Consider the following 17,765-nt stretch of genomic DNA (forward strand, 5'->3'; position numbering starts at 1 on the left):
TTAAAATACAATGAAAACTTGACAAAAAAATAATTTTGACAAGAAATGTAATTTTCTTACCTGAAATGTATTTTTTTTGGTCATTAAATCCACAATGTAGCTCACAGAGATACGCAACTTCTCCTCTGAGCTCAAAAAGGAAATGGGAACGATCGTGATGGCATCACTGCAGCTCTTTTCCAATTGGTCAAACTAACAGCATTACAGCTAACCCAGTGTTACAACACTCCCCAGGCTCCTCTAGTAATAATGACATTTTTTATGTAAATGTCATGTCTTTTATTATGTAAAAAGATTCATGGGTGTGGTCAGTACTGTCATCTGACACCAAGAAGATTTCTGGGATTGAACCTGCTGGCTGGCTTGATGGGGCCTGTCTGTGGAGTTTCCATGTTCTGCTTGTGTCTCTATGGGTTCCCCACCTCTTGCCCAATGTCAGCTGGGATTGGCTCCAGCCTCCCCACAAACCTCAAAGGATGAGCAGTATAGCTGGTGGATGGATGGATGGATGGACATTCGTCAGGTGGACAGAAACACAACAACAGCTGGGTGTGTTAATAAGCAACTGTTTGCCAGTGAGTTCATTATGTCAACTTCAAAGGTGATATAATCAGTGTTCAGTCAGGTCAGTGTTGTTTTCGCAAGTGGCCAGAAAAAACGTTAAATGATCAACGCATGAAACCTATAAGGAAGTTTTGAGAGGTGATTTTTTTTTTTTGCCCAAGTTGCTCAGAAAAGTTTATCCAAACTCCAGGAGAGCTGATACTAGGTACAACAAATACATCATCATTCTTCAGTATTTAGATTTTGTGAGACTAATTTTCAGAGAGAAATATTGTATGTTTTATTCCACAATAGTTACCCTACAGTTTTACTCTGTGGACTAAGGTTTTACATACCAATTAGCCTCTAAAATATATTTTTTTAAAGCTAAACTAGCTGTTAGTGTCTTATATAATCCTAGCCTCTATTTTGTATCTGTTCAAACTATGGCAGACACAGTGTATTCACAATGTAAAATAAGTCTCTTTCAGCTGATTGTTTTTGTTCTGCAGCATGACATAGTCTGCAAGTTTTAGTCTCACAGCTCTCATCAACTCCCTTTATAAAAGTTTAGTGGATTTCCAGCAAAACAGCTCAGACAAATGTAGACAGACAGGTGGAAAACTTTGAGTCAGTCAACAGAAAATTTGACAACTATTACACCTCAACAACTTCTGATAATTAAGGGACCAGTGTGAAGGATTCAGTAGCATCTAGCTGTGCATACAGCTGAATACTGATATTATGAGTATTATATTCCATTTCTGCCAATAGAGGCCCCTAAATCCTGCACACTGCTCCTTTAACCAATCATTCAAGTAATATTTCCAAGAAAACTACCATAAACAGTATTTTTGAGAATTGATTGCTTTTCCTTGTTTTCCTTTTATTACAGTAAAATGAGACCAGACTTGAGGAGAGTGTATATGTGACTTATGCCCTTTTTACACCAAAATTAGTGAGTATAAGAAGGTTTTTCTTAAATGCGGGTGAACCCCCAGGAAGCTTCGATTAGTGATTGTGTGTTTTTAAAACTTATTTCAGGGCTGCAGCTCACTCTTGCAGGCCTGAGAACAGTGTAGCCGTGGTGTTTGTTGTTTAACAGCACAGTATTGGGCAGGTGACAGGCATGCTTACAGTGTTTGTGCTATGAAAGACGGAGAAGGGGAGAAAATTAGCGTTAACCCGGGTGTTGTTTACATCTATGCTGATCAGAGCCAGAGCCGATAAATACCTGCCTCTACTGCAGAGTCATTTGACCCGGGTGTGAATGGCAATTATACCCTTCTCAATTATACCCAATGTTATCGGTCTTAGCAGGTTTTTTGACCAGCGGAAAAGGGACTTTACATTCATTGCATTTCCAGAAACGACTCCAAGGTGATGCTCATGTTGTTCTATGCCTGGTGAATCAGCAAATTTACATTTTTTTCCACAGGTTTGTATCTCAGGAATGCATTTCTCTGATGTATTCTTCTATTCTAGGCCCCTTGTGTCACATAATCCCGCTTTAAATAATGGTTACTGTTCTGCTCATTTCAGAAAAGCCAGTAGGAACCTACAGTAGCTGCAGGACCTCATTTGGATCATATCACAGCAAAGAAAAAAAAAGAGTCAGATTTATCTGGGCCTTAAAAGTGACAGAGAAATGATAAAAACTGACCCTGTAGCTACTGCAAATATGCAAAAACCAGGATTAGGTGTTTTTTGTTGTGTTGCAATTAGTACAGAATAATACTCACAATAAATAAAGGTAGAGTCTAAATAGAAACAGATATTTTTGCTTTCCATACAGCAGCTGCTACTGGCATTTTTATGAATCTTCCATGTGATATGATATTGAGGAGATTTCCCGCTTGTTTAGACTGACACTGAACTTTTGCCTCCCCCTGCACAGTTGTCCATCAAACACTTTTTATGAGAGCTGCAAGGAAACAGAATAAGAGATGATCTTAATGTAGAGATAAAGGGGATTTCTGAGAGCAGGTGGAGAGCAGCAGAGATGTGGTATACAGTAATTGTCTGTGGAGATAGTATTCATCGAAAATCTGAGCTGTTAGTGTTTGTTATCAAATAAGGAGAGACACTTTTTTCACCGTTTTTGAAAGTGATGTTCATCGACAGGAACTAGGAAACATACATAACTCTTGGCTTTAAATTTTCCTTTTGATGTATTTTACTCCACTCCGTTTTGTTTTTTTGTTTTTTTTTAATGAATTATGAATGCAAAGTATAAATGCCTACTTTGTGTGGCCACAATTTATTGATGAGTCCAAGCTTTGAAAACATGTTGCTTCTGTGGAAAAAAATACTTTGTTCTTATACTGGGAACTGAAAACTAAAATTCATGTGTTGAATTTGATGATGCCCTTTGCAGGTTTATACAGTTTGTTGTATAGTTTGCATTTACATCACTTTCAGTGGTGACAAAAGAGCAGCAGGGGACCTGGAGACCCGAAAAAAAACCTGTTCTCCCAAATTTCTGTCTTTAACTACGATCGCAATTTTACTGTCAAATTCACCTTGGCCAGAGGTAAAAACAATAATGACAGGTCCTGCCTAATGCTCCATATGAAAATTTATGAGCGTAGAGAATTCAATTCACCCTGCATCAGTGTTGGACCTCCCTTCGAAAATACTTTCTAAATTTATAAAAGGAGCACTGAACAGAAAAGTTCAAGAGGGTTTGCTCTCTGTGCACACTCCAGATACATTACTGTAGGATACCATGAAAATAAGAGGAAAGCTAAAGTCACAAATGCAGACAGTCATTGTGCTAACAAAACCACATCAGACATCAAGTCATCTGAAACCACAAAAAAAAAAGACAATGGACAATGTTCCTAAAATAAGAGCAAATAAGCCAAACACTGGTGACAGTTCACTTACATCTATTGTCCCGTGAAAACTGCTGAACAGAGATTTTGAGATGTGCAAGACAAAGAATTTGCATAATGGAAACGTTTCTTTTGTTTTCTCCTGCTGACACGCAGCAAATTCAAGTCAGGCCAAATATACTTAACAGGGCAGTTGTAAAAAAGTGATATGTCAGGAAATAAATCATGAAGCAGGAAATACAAGTTTAACATGATGCAACAAATAGCATTAAATTGCTACATATGGTCAAATATCAAGTGTGACAATTTAAAATGTGGTACACTACACATGATACTGTCAGGATTCAGACAGTCTGACAGTTTAGAAAATAACTGTCTTCAGGAATTGTCTGTAGCTGGTATTTCCCAGCAGTGTGCTTAACTGTCACAATGCCTCTGGGCATGAACATTTAGGTTTTTGAACAGCTGAGAGTGAAACTACTGAGTGACATTTAAAAAGGCTGAAAAGCTATTTTGTGCAGTGCTAAACTTTTACCCTGCATATCCCTGAGCCAAGCTGTCATCCTCAAGTTAAGCCCTGTGCTAAAAACAACAATTTTCCTTTAATAACTGTAATTCAAGGCTGCATGCCAAACTGTTCTGGACATTGAGCTTAATGTATTTATTTATAGCCTGTGTGTCTTTCAAAATAAACGCATTCAATGGTTAGTTGTGATTTTTTTTGCTTTGAGAAAGTCTTCTTTCACAGTCCTCATGTGATCTCCATGAAACTCTTGTTTCTGCAGACCCCAGAGGATTGCAGGAATGCAGATAGATGGTTTGCCTACATGCCTGGTGAATATTTGGTCAGGAGGGTATGTGCGGGCAGGCTGCAAAATGAACGTCTGTCTGCTGTTCAGATGCAGTTCATCTCCTGTGAGCCATTCTGACAGTCAGTTTAGCTGCTTCTCTGGTTACCTTTTTTTTTGTTAAACTGTCTGTGTCACTGTGATAAAGTATGTGTCTGTGTAAGCACCATGAAAAACTTTATTTGGGGTTAAATATGAAAGACAATACTTTTAAAACATGACCAGTTTCACATGAAATAACGCTATTCTACCTTTAGAGTTGCATGTGTTTGGTAAAACAACATATCATGACCGCGCCACGGACCTCGTCACTGCACGTACACTGCATGTTGTTGCCTCTCACAATTTTCACTCAGAAATAGAGGAACGTTTGTTTTTTGGCCACTTTTCCTCACAGAAACTCTCCCTCAGTGAAAGTTATCAGGCACAAAGTTACCACTTCTCTCTTTTGTGATTAGAATCTAAATTGATCAAAGCATGTTCTTCAGCCTTAATGACAAACTAAACACTTTTCCACTTACAGTACAGCTGACTCACAATCATTCTGCTTTTCAAAAACTCTTCTTTGTCACATCACAAAACCCTTTCTGTCATGTCAAGTATCAACAGTCATTTGTCATGGAGTTAATAATGTAAGCTGGTTCACTCCTGTCGGCTCTGGGTTGGCTGAAGTCTGTAAGTGCTTTCAAAGTTGAAGCAGTTTTTGCTTTCAGCAGGCTGAACTCTGGGTGCAGATGATTTATGTCACCAACTGCTTCTTCAAACTGACCATCCCACACAAACGGCCCACTGAACAACTCCTTATTCTTAAAATTCATATGTGACATGAGTCAGTCAAGGCATGATGCAACCTTTTCTTCTCTTTCCTCCTCTGGAAACAAGTAAGTTTGTTTATTTCTAACTTGTGATGGTATTTTTTGCAGTTTGCCTGACAAACAGCCAGAAAAAGAGGAAGCTCTGAACAATTAATGGAAATACGAAATCGAAATCTCAATATGGCCAGATACAATATCCAAATCCCAGCAGTTAAATTTTTTTTGCTAGAAGTTAAAATGTGTCACAATAGCCCATAAATGAAGCCCTGTGGTGCTGCAGAGAAGCCCCAGTTCACATAAACATGCTTGTTTGGTACAAGACCCAACAAAAATCACATCATCACCATTTTTATATTTTTTAAAATGAAAATGAAACACAAAAATGACCATTCCCACTAATTATTCAGCCCTGTATGTAATAAACATGAAATAAGCTCATAAGATATTGTATATATTTATGCTGTTTTGGTGTGGGTGTGTTACTCTGGTACCAGTGAGATGATGAGAGGCTGCTTTGAGTTGTAAATATGAGTTTGAAGCCTTGTTGCTAATTACTGTACAGTGGTTTAGAAGTAGAACTGCACCATTTCCATTTCAGAGTAATTCATCACGGTTGTGTTTTTGCTCATATTTGAAGAGCGCTGCTGGCAGCTTGGTGTTTTTTTCCCTCTGTATAAAGTGGCTGTACTGAAAAGAATGGGCAGGTCGCAGTTTTTCATGTAGTGCTATGGTCTGTCTGAACACAGACTAGGCGCAAACTGGAATACATGAAATACATGCGAGAGCACCACTGATAACTTTGTTTCCTCTGACACTTTTTACAGGGTCCCCCACACAGCACACAGGTGTATTCACCTGTTTAGACCTCCTCTCTGGAGTGGACTGGCTGTGTGTGGTTGACATTTCCCTCTCTGTCCTGTTTTCTAAAACCTGTTACAGTGGGACAACTAATATCCTTCTCATTCATGGACCTAGGTGACCTTATATAATAGGCCTTTCTCTTCAGTCTTGATCTTTATCATTAATCCTTTTGTCTGAGATGTTTGGCCCAGTGGGTGAGTTATGTAAGCCTCTTCTTCTAATCAGTTACCTCTTCACTATTCTAACTCCTGCACATTAAATGCATCCAGTTATTTCTCATTTGCAGTGGCTGTAATTTCTAAACTGATTTTAGTCCATATTGAAATACAGTTCATATAGTTCATATCGTATAGTTCAATCCAAACATCTGCATCAACTAATCTCTATTCGTATTGAATGTCTGGTTGCATTGAGGTTTTGATAATTTAATAATAAAAATACTCTGAAGCCCTTTGAGATTCTTTACAAAGAATTCAAGTGATCACTTAATCAACTATGGAAATATTTTTAAACTTGCAGTCTTTCAGTTCAAACAGTTGGAGTGAACACTGTCCCTCCAGGAATAAAAATTATTAATCATGTCATATTCTGACAGGGTCATAAAGTATTTAGATATAATCTTTTTTAGAAAACAACACCATCAAATCCAATGCTATAAAGGTGATATGGGAAAAGAAATGGCAAATGTGTCCCCTTCACTGACAGGGAATGGTTAGACATTCATTCTAATCTGGTGTCAAGACTAGACTTATTCATCTTAAAATAATTAACACATTTTACTGAGCTTCTTCAAAAATGTTTAGACTCAAAAAGACAATCTGAAAAGCTGGATATTGCAGGAGCAGGGCACAGAGTGCACTGCAAATAATAGATTATAGTTCATGATTGTGTCCAGAAGATCAATACTTAAGCAGTTTATGTGTATTATTATATCCACCTCTCCTCAAGTCCTTGGATCCATATGAATCCAGTACATGTTAACATGGTGTGTGTAAAATGTTATGTGAATATGTCTATTGATTGTTGGTATTGCTAAATCATCTAATAAATTGCTGATAATTTCTATTTGCTTTTTTCACAGCAGACATTTTGACCTGTCATAGCATGAAAAGCACAGATGTTACTAATGACATTAACAATGTCTCTGTTCTATTCAAGTGTCCCAGTAAAGCCAAGAGAGCGTGACAGTGAGCCAGTATTAATAAAACAAGGACCCTGGAACTGAAACAGCGAAATGGATTTTAACCATCATTATTATTCCTCTTTAAACCTGTGGTTTTCCTAGTGTGACATGTCAAAATGTCTGCTATGAAAAATCAATCATACCTGCACCCAACGTCAACCAGAGCAGAGGCCTCATTAGCCAGAAAAACTGAAAACACCTCTGTGGGTGTGCAGGGACCTTAACAAATCATGCTGCACCAACAAAAGGTGAGTTGTCATTTGTTTATAATAATCTGTATCTCAATTTGTTTTATTATTTGCCGGTACACTTCGGTGGGCTTCATTCAGCAAAATAAAGCAGACCGAATCAAGTTAATAACATGTTGCTTTGCAGCCTGGTAAATAAGGAAGCTGTGTTATGTAAATTCAGAGGAGTCATGTCAGTCCAATACAAGACAGGTGTCTTTTCCTAGATCATAAATTCCACGGCACTTTGTGGATTAACACAGGAAAGTATTTATATCTACTTCATGTTCTGCCAACCTTCTTTTACCCTAACTTCCCATTTAAGTCACATGGAATGAAAATACTGCTTTGTCATTTGCTTTTTTGGAATGGAAAATGTGTAATTTTACCATTTGCTCTCTCAATGACTGTTTAATGATTCCAGCAAATACTTAGAAAGGGTCTTCTTAATCAAAACTTACTGTCTGATTTATACTGACCTTTCACACTTTTAACACATTTCATAAGTAGCCAAAAAAAAACCCATCTCACACAGCAGTATATTTCAAACAGGGACACATTATCGCTTCACTTTATCTGTTGGATGAATAATGTAATCCATTATACCTCCGGAGTTCTTTTTTGTGAATGAACTTTTCTACTTCTGTCCATTACGATTTACCGTGTGCTGAACCTCAGAGCTGCCAACGCTGCTGCATTTAAGAGGCTGCAGACAGAGGTCGATACGAGTCCTAAATTGCCCAATTCCAATTTAAGGAAGGGCTTTTCTTTAACTATGTGAGGATTTTGGTAGGGTGGTGAGTATTTCAGTTCATAAATGAGTAACTAATCTGCAGGAGGCGATGCCTGACCATGTCTCTTAAAAAAATCCATCTCATGCATGTATTGAGTTTGAGCTTAATGGTATTTTACTCTGTTCTGACTCCCACCACTAGCTCTTAAACACTCAAACACACTCCTCATAGAAACTAGAAGATGCCTGTCAACTTGATTCTGGCTTAAATCAAGCCATACTGAAGGTGCATCAAAATCTGGATGACCAGTAATTTCTTACTCTTAAATTCAGACAAAACTGAAGTTATTGTAATTGGCCCAAAACACCTCAGAGATACACTATGTGATAATATACTGACTCTGGATGACATCACCTTGGCCTCCAGTGCTACAGTCAGAAACCTTGGTGTCATTTTTGACCAGGACTTGTCCTTTACTTCACATATAAAGCAAGTCTCTAGGACAGCCTTCTTCCACCTGCGCAATATTGCTAAAATCAGACCCATTCTATGTCTAAAGGATGCTGAAAAACTAGTTCATGCATTTGTTACCTCAAGACTGGACTACTGTAACTCTTTATTGTCAGGATGTCCCAAAAATTCAGTAAAAAGCCTCCAATTGATCCAGAATGCGGCAGCACGAGTACTGACAGGAACTAGGAAACGAGATCACATCTCTCCTGTGTTAGCCTCTCTGCATTGGCTCCCTGTAAAATCCAGAATCGAATTTAAAATCCTCCTCCTCACCTACAAAGCCATTCATGGTCAGGCACCATCGTACCTTGGAGAGCTTATAGTTCCCTATTTTCCCAATAGGACACTTCGCTCTCTAAATGCAGGTCAACTTGTGGTTCCCAGAGTTAGTAAGAGTAGAATGGGGGGCAGAGCCTTCAGCTATCAGGCTCCTCTCCTGTGGAACCAGCTCCCAGTGTGGGTTCGGGAGGCAGACACCCTCTCTACCTTTAAGATCAGGCTTAAAACTGTCTTGTTTAGTAAAGCTTATAGTTAGGGCTGGCTCGGGTATGTCCTGATCCATCCCTTAGTTATGCTGCTATAGAGCTAGACTGCTGGGGGATTCCCATGATTCACTGGGCGCTCTCTCCCTATTTCTGTCTCTCTCCCCCTCTCTCTCTCGATGACCTCATGCCATTAACTTTGTTTCCTTTTCTCTCCCGTAGTTTGTGCTTCTCCTCTCTCTCCCTCTCTCTGTCCTCATTCTGCAGGTATCTCTGCCTCGGGAGCAGCAGGATCCAGATCCACCACTACTCATCTTTACTATTAACCACTGTTACCTGTCATCATTATTATTGATAACACCATTACCTACACAGCTGTTCCTGGTCTCTCTCTCTCTCTCTCTTCTCTCCCCTCTCCTCCCCCTCCCCCTCTTTCTATCTTCTCCTAAACCCAACCGGTCGAGGCAGACGGCCGCCCACCCTGAGCCCGGTTCTGTTGGAGGTTTCTTCCTGTTAAAAGGGAGTTTTTCCTCCCTCGTCGCCAAGCGCTTGCTCGTTGTGGGAACTGTTGGGTTTTTCTCTGTAACAAAGTAAGGTCTTGACCTTACCCTGTAAAGTGCCTTGAGATAATGTATATTATGATTTGGCGCTATACAAATAAAATTGAATTGAATTGAATTGAATCAATATAAGACGGCGCTAATATTCTTTAATATAAATAATACACAAATACTTTTTCTGACCTGTCTGAATCTCGCCCCTGACAAATACCTCATATTACAAAAAAAACTAAAATGAACACTGAAACTAATAAAAACTACACATTTTCAAAATATAAAAACTAAACGAGCAAACCTGCTTTAAAAATGAAAACTACACTGAAATTGAAGACAAAGTCAAAATGAAATATAGATAAAAATCCAATGAAAAATCCAAAACTAATAAACCTTAGTTGAAGTGAACGAAACAAAGAGTTGCCTATGTACAGTACATGATGAAACATGGAGCAATATTATCATTGGTTTGTAGCTCCACCAACTCCTGAGAAAAAATCTGTCTGTGTGCCGTTTGATGCTGAGCAGGTAGTGTGCAGTGGAGTTATCAGAGATTCATTTTGCTGAAAACAGTCCTGAGAGCATGAGGATGAGCCAAAACAGCAAAGTTACAGGAAATGGTGCCAAAGCAATGAGCTGAAAGATGCTAAACGCTCCATGGAGCTGAGAGGAGCGTCTCCCCTATGAGCGATCCCCTTCATTTTAATTTCAATTTATTTCATAAGGACAGGAATTAATTAATCATTAATCATGAGAAAAATAATATAACTAAGCCTTGTAGCTCCAGACAGAACTGAACACAGTCTGATGAATGTCATCTGAGACAGCATCAGATTGGACTGAAGGCTACAAGTTAGGAAATGAAAAAACCTGGTGGTGTGGAGTTAAAGAGGAGTCTGTGCTTCAGGCTTGTGGCTGGAGGCTGCATTTGGGACAACTAGCACACCTGCACCTTCGACCGAACATCTGCTGTTGAATTGCATTTTTGGAAAATGGAGGTGCCAGATTTTTACAAGGTAGAAGAACCTGAAATAAAAAAGAAGATATCTCTGGTTCTGCTGCATCGATTTTAAATCCTTTTTTAAAATGTTACAGGAGTGTAAGTTTTACTCACATAGCATCTGCTCATTTTGTCTCGCCTATCTGAAATTTGTTTGACCTTGATCATACTATTGGGATATTTGTGGTAGCTCTGTTAACAAAGTGAAATTAAAGAAAACACCTTCATTACATCAAAGCCCAGATGGTGCAGCTGCAGAGAAAATGTTATCAGAAGGTTGAACCGCTGAGCCAACAGGCTGTGATCGTCTCCTTTTACAATCCAGCCACCTGCTTTGGCGGCTTTTTCTAATCCCGCTTCTCTTTCAGATGTTGAATTCCTCCTGAGCACATCAGGGTCAAATGGTGGAATGAAGAGATGACTTGAACACTGTCCACACGCGACACTTTCTCCTCATCTTCTCTCCTCCAACCTTTCCTACCCGGCCTCTCTTTGAGCCCACTGCTCTGTAAGGTGAGTCCTCAGCCGTCCAACATGCTGCCTCCTCAGTGATTCTCACTGCCGTTATAATGCTACCACACAAAGTAGAGCGTGACCTCTGTTATAAACTATTCTGTGTTCTGGTTCTTCAAATGTTATTCATGACTCAAGAGGCTCTGAAACAGTCTGAAACCAGAAAAAAAGGTTCTTTGAAATGGTCATCTTCACGTGGAAATGTTGAAATAAACTCAGTGAGATGTGGATTCCTTTGCGAAACCTTTCAATGGCACATTTTATTTTCAGTAACCTTGCACTGAGAGTTCATTCATGACCACAATTCTTGAAAACAGTCTCACAAGGTCCACTTAGGAGCTGCAGGAGCTCTTGATCATTTCACAGTCTTCCTCAGCAGCTGGAGTTTGTCCAGCAGTTATGGGGAAAATGTTCAAGTTTCATTACGGACAAGAAGTCGTTAAAACAGAAATAATTAATATTTTTATAAGAACAGTGTATCAAATGAAAATGTGACAACCACCTGACAATTTGGAAAGAGGGCCTACAGAACATGAACACCAGAATCTGCAGCTCCTCTCTGCTTGACAGGACTCCACTGTGAGTTCTTTATATATCTTTTATATCACGTTCACTCTCACCGCTCTCAAAGTGTCATTTTTGGCTGCTGCAGCTGTTTTCAGAGAGAAAGCTGTAAAAAGATGATGTGCGCTTTCTGTTCAGCAGCAGACAGACAGAGACCAGCTGGTGAACATAGTGGAGCATTTACCATCTAAAGAGCCAGATATTTCCCTCAGGAGCCGATAGAGACTAAATTAGATTCATCAGGTGGACGCAAACACAACACAGTGGTTGGACAGCCGTGATATTTGATGCAGGCATTTTTGATCTCAAAAGAAAAAGGAATCAATGACTTGGCATGGCATTGAAACTGTTTCCTGAATTCCAGTTTTAGCTCCATTTTAGCTTTCAGCTTAATGCTAACATGACTTTACCCTTTTAACATTAGCTTTCATTTAACTTCATTACAGCCACGAGTGACAAAGTAAAACTAAGCCCATATTTCACATTAGCACCGCGTCAAAACACACAGAACTCCCTCAGTCATTTCAATGAGACCGAGCACAGCAGGGCTCCCAACACATACGGCTCTGGGGAGGAAACTACAACTGGATGGAAACAATCACAGTATTAGTTCTCTAACTTGATATCTCCATCCTCTGATATTTTATTTTATTAAAGTCCTGGTAATAGTTACATAACTGCGGGAAATCTCAGGGACCCTCAAAACGAACCACTTCCATTTCAACTTCTGCAAGCTGCCAATTCCAGAATCAGAGTGAGATCAGCACAATCAGCATATCTGAGGTCAGAGTTCATTTTTGTTGAACTGTAGCACAGATTTAGAGGTGTTGTCTCGATGAGCCTCACAAGCTCATTTTCATACACCCTAAAATGCTACACATGCTTCTGGTGCCACACCAGTCCCTCCATTTTTCATTTGGATTATAACTCTGTGTTCCTGGTGAGTGTTGATGTCAGCCAAAGATGCTGCCGATACAAAAACATCAAAAGAAAACACGATCATGCAGATTATCATTATCTCTATCAACACATCCATTGTGGTTTTAATATCTGGTGCCATCTTCCTTATGTTGCCCAGTAATGTTTTGCATACTTGCATACCTGCTTGGTTGAGGAAATTGTCTTTCCGGATGTCGGACTCTGGATCTTCTGCCGTCGTTGTAGTGACATAGTGACATGTAGTTGACATTATCCCAGTTACCTCTTTCTGCAGCAGCGGGATGTCAACATGTAAAGAAGACAAGACAAATGCCTGTACAAAGAATTCAAATATTGATGCAGAAACACAACAGAGACCTTCCCAGTAATTCCCCATTTCATATACAGATATTAAATGATTTGGAATTCACTCAAATACACTCCACAACAACAGCGCCAATTTTCCTTGCTGCAGGCTTATTACATTGCTCTTTTCCCTGCCCAAATGTCATACCCTTCAAATATAATTATCTAACCAACTCCCACACATGGTGGCCTCATGCCATCATTTTGATGGAATGGATGTGGGCAGTATTCACACGTGTCTATGTGAAGCCTAACGTACATTACTGCTCCAGTGGCTTGTCAAAAACAGGGTGTGGGGGGGGGCAAAAGAGTCCTTTCTGGTGGTCATGTTAAATATCAGATTTCTCTCCCTGTCAGTTGCAGCACCAGCGAGACCCACAGGTCAGCAGAGGACCGCTTCTCTGTGTCACTCCTGCAGCTGAAACCTCCAAAACCATTTTAGTTTGGACGTCATTTAAACTTCACTTGACCACAGTGGCTGTAGCTTTATCTCAGCAGTTGCTCTTGTGTTACTATGTTGTTTTTTGTTTTTTTTTTTGTGAGGGTGAAGCAAGAAGCTTTTTGGTGCCTGATTCTCCAAAAAGCCTTTCATCCTCCCTTGTCCTTTTTCTGTCAATCCCACTCAACACCACGTTTGACCCTCTCCACAAGGGATGAGGAGGCGAGTCCACACAAATCACTGCCAGCAAAACTGACTTTTTTCACATGTTACAGCTGCAGGCGTTTTCACTCTGGGTCTGATTGGGGACATTTTCTGGACCAAACCGTTTTCCCAGAGATTTCAGGTACATTTGTGAAATGCAAAAGGTACAGAGTTGCTAGAGGAGCTATTTTGGGCACTGGTTCATTTCCCATTTCTCATTCATTTTTCCCATAGACGATGTCGAAACAGCACTTTTCTTTGGTACTACACTTTTCTCAACTGCTGCTGCAGTTCAGCTGAGTGAATCAGAAAGAGCTAAACTTCACTTTGTTTTGACAGGAAGACAAAGTGCTGAAATATTCTAAATAAATCGTACATTTCAACAGATATTAGATTGTTTCAGTGGGCATCTTTTAAAGGTGTCTGTTCATGACTACCTCACAGCCCCATGTCAAATAACCCAAGCTATCACTTTAAGGGGAGCCAACGGGGGTGACATAGATGTTAAGGGGTTTACAACAGTAGCTTCCTGTTCTCTTTGCCTGCTGCCTTCTCTCCGAACGTCAGCACTGTGCACTTGGAGGAAATAAACGACTCAGCCTGTCAATTGCTGTTTACACCAAACCTTGAAATTAGATCTGACAGAAGAGCAGCTCTGCCTCTACAGAATAATTGTTAAAATGAAACTCTGACACTGATGAGGATCCAGGGCCCACAGGAGAGTTTCTGCAGTTTTGATGGACGAGTGGACAGTTTGGCACAACTTCAGCATATCTGCTCTTCATCACAGGTGTGTGTGTTTGTGTATGTGTATGTGTGTGTGATGGTCCTCAGCGTTCTTTAGTATCATTAAATGCCTCAGTTTAAAAATAAACTTGGACTGAATGACTGACTGACTGATTTAATTATGGAACAGCTGAACAGCTCACGTCTGTGACTAATGCACATGTTCAGACAACATGACAGATCAATTCATTAACCATATTTAGTGATAATAGGAAACTAATTCAACATTGCAGCAAGCAGCTTATCTGCTTTTGACACAATAGGAATGTGAGTCAGTGCAATTGTAAGTCAGACCAGCTGGAGAGAACCAAAATAGGCTACTTATCTCTGTCCGTTCCCCCAGACTACATGTTTAACTGGAACATTTACATCTAGAGTTCTAAACAAACCAGTTCAAACAGATAAAAACACTTCACTTTCACATTAATGTCGATCATTTCACTGAAAAATTTCTTTCGTTTCAGATATCTCACAGCTGTGAGTCCACAGATTCTGTTCCACAGACCTGGGTGAACCCAAAGGGCAGCAGCCGGCTTCACCTTCAGTGTTCATCGATTCTGAGACACACACAAGCAGTGTCAGATGAATTTATCACTACCCACACATGGTCCAGTTTATTAGAAAGTTATCTAAGTTCAAGACAGGAAAAAGGATTTGCACTGAGGGTCACACTGACAATCAGATGGAGTTGGTTTAAACCTCCCACCTAATGAGAAAAAGTGAAAGATAGAGAACTTGTACTGGACACTTGTGGCAGAAATGGCAGTGCAGACAAGAATGGAGAAGTCTGTACATACCCCTTTAACCTTTGTTAAGCTGGATGCTGAATCTGAGTACTTCTTTGGCATGGACTAAAATTTGCCTGTACAAAGGCCAGGGATGAAAGAACTACGTTGTACGACATGTTGTCAGACCACATCGGAAACTAGAAGGGCTCTCAGAGAGCACAGACCTCCACCAAGGCCAATGTCAAAAACATACACCAGAGTAGAAAAAAAAAATATATATATATATATATATATAAAATATCGAATTCATAGTAACTGATCTGGATCTGCCCCAAAACTTAACAGGTTCTTCCCTGGCCATGCCCCATCTCTTAATACGTAATCCTGCTAACAAATGAACATACTTAGATGAAAACATTTTCCCCTTGGACATCCTCACATACGCCAAGCAGTTCTGCTGAAGCACACTGTCAGCTAAAGACAACGCCAAGCACCAGAGGTTTGAATGTCAGGTCAAATTTATTATCTTATTTACTTATTCAGTGATAAGATTCAATTTTATTAAGAAAAAAATCTGGGAACTTTTGCTTCCTTTTTTAAATAAAAAAACATGTTTTGTAAAACATGTTTCTCAAAGTAAGGTAGTATTGTTTTGTTATTGGCACCGAAGCTCAGCATATTGGCACTAATACTAGAATCAAAACATCTCAGCCCTACTGATTACAAGACTGCAAGACATATAAACATATACTAAATAATACCAATATCACATACACCATGATCTAACAGTGCCTTATACAACTATGTGTTTAAATCTTGTCGATATGTAGTAATAGAGAAAATCTTGAGGGGAAAAAAATCATCTTTTTACAGTACTTTGCTGCTCAGTAAACTAAAGGAAGGACAAATCAGAAGTTTGCTCAACTTCTGAAAATCAGTTTCACGGTGTACTCAAAAAAAAAAAAAAAAAAAAAAAAAAAAGGGTTAAGTGAACTCAGCTTGGCCCAGCCGATGCCAGCATTGTTCAGAAAGTACAGCCTGGCTGATTGGAAAACCACTGGATCAAATCCTGGAATATCTGAGAGAAAAAAAAGATTGAATATTGTTCTCTCTTTTTTAAGACACCTTTGAGCAAGGTGGAACCAAAACATCTAGCTGACAAAGACATAAGGCTGGATTACAGACACAGCAGGCAACTGCCCAAGAGCCCCAGACTCCCAGGGGGCAGGAAGGCTCCGGGTTTGTGTCGTGCGTTGGTTATAAATTTAATTACTTGCAAATTTGTTTTGAAACATGTTCTACAAAGAACTTTAAAGGTATGCAGACAACACAGGCATTTGAGGCCATGTCTTGTCAACAAGGTTAGTGCCAAACGCTTGTTTTAATTCCTCAATTATTTCACTTGATGCTGCACTTAAATGACACTTATTTCTAAGTTAATTTGTTAAATGAAATTACTAGAAACTAAATTACCAACAGCGAACATGGGGACCAGCTGTTATTCCAGGACAGGACTACTGGTTGGAGTTACATTTATAGAGTTAGAGTTATAGCAGAATATATACACGTTTCCTGGATAAGCAAAGGTTTAGACTCAGCTAAAACACCAAACCAAAAAAATGACATGTTGTGTGATGGCAAAGCTGAAATCTACTGCAAGGTCTTTGCATTCAAATGCTCATATTCCGATCAGACTGATGTTAGAGAACTGTGGCGGACATTAGCAGATTTATCAGACACATTTTCAAAGCTTAAACAGTCACTATGTCAGGATGCCACCACAACACAACTCCTTTACCTGACTCTGACAAGATGCCACAAGATTCAAACAGCATATTGCCTGTGATGAAAACTACATGTTTATTCATGTGTTTTTTTTTTTTTGTTTGTTTTTTTTTGTGGTTGGTTTGAAGCTGTTCAGAAAAAATTAAGGAAAAAATGAATATTTCAACCAAATTATCGGTGTCCTCTCATCTCAGATTTGGTTATGTTACAATAAACTGTTTTCTGACTCATCATTTCAGAGCAGATCTGTCGCCATTTTAAACAAGTAGCGCATTTAAGAAAATTAGCATCCAGACCTCATAAGCTAGCTACAGCTACACAAGGGTTTGTTTTTGGTTTTTTTAATCAATAAAATATGAACAATCAATCTGTCAATGGCCATTAAATCTATCACACTGCATGGCTTTCAAAATGTCTTCGAGAATTGAACAAAGTCTCAGTTAAATGATTAAATATGGAATAAATGTACAATCATACCTGCGCTTTGTAACGCCTCTCTCCTGTCTGATTCCTTTCCGGTTTTTCCTTTAACCGAAAGTGACCAATCAGAGCGCCGAAACAGCCGTTGTCACTTGACGGACAATCATTTCATCCAATAGTAATCGTTATCGTACCGCAGATGCAGAGGAGGGGCTGACAGGTTAGGGGCGGGGCTTCAAAATCTCGATGACAGACGTGATTGGCCGGTTTCCGCTGTCAGAGGCGTCAGGAGGCGCCTGTGAGCGTTTCACGGCTTTTATCTAAAATGACTCTGATTGTAAAGAGCAATGACAACATGTAAGTGCTCAAGTTTACAACACATTTTTCAGTTTTACAACCCGTCATGTGCTGTATGCTGAGAGTTCACGGTTCATTGTTAGAGCTT

At 39.5% G+C, this 17,765-nt stretch overlaps 1 long non-coding RNA gene across 1 annotated transcript; it reads right to left on the reverse strand.

Moving 5' to 3' along the window:
• Nucleotides 1-307: 307 nt before the first annotated feature.
• Nucleotides 308-17,498, reverse strand: LOC139624630 (uncharacterized). Its single transcript, XR_011691703.1, has 3 exons — nt 17,378-17,498; nt 12,776-12,881; nt 308-489 (listed from the first exon to the last, which is right to left on the reverse strand). It is a non-coding gene; the product is annotated as an uncharacterized lncRNA (long non-coding RNA).
• Between the last annotated feature and the right edge of the window lie 267 nt (nt 17,499-17,765).

This window comes from Trachinotus anak, unplaced genomic scaffold, assembly GCF_046630095.1.
Source record: "Trachinotus anak isolate AG129_WGS33_773 ecotype Australia unplaced genomic scaffold, CSIRO_AGI_Tana_v1 ptg000008l, whole genome shotgun sequence".
NCBI classification, from domain to species: domain Eukaryota; kingdom Metazoa; phylum Chordata; class Actinopteri; order Carangiformes; family Carangidae; genus Trachinotus; species Trachinotus anak.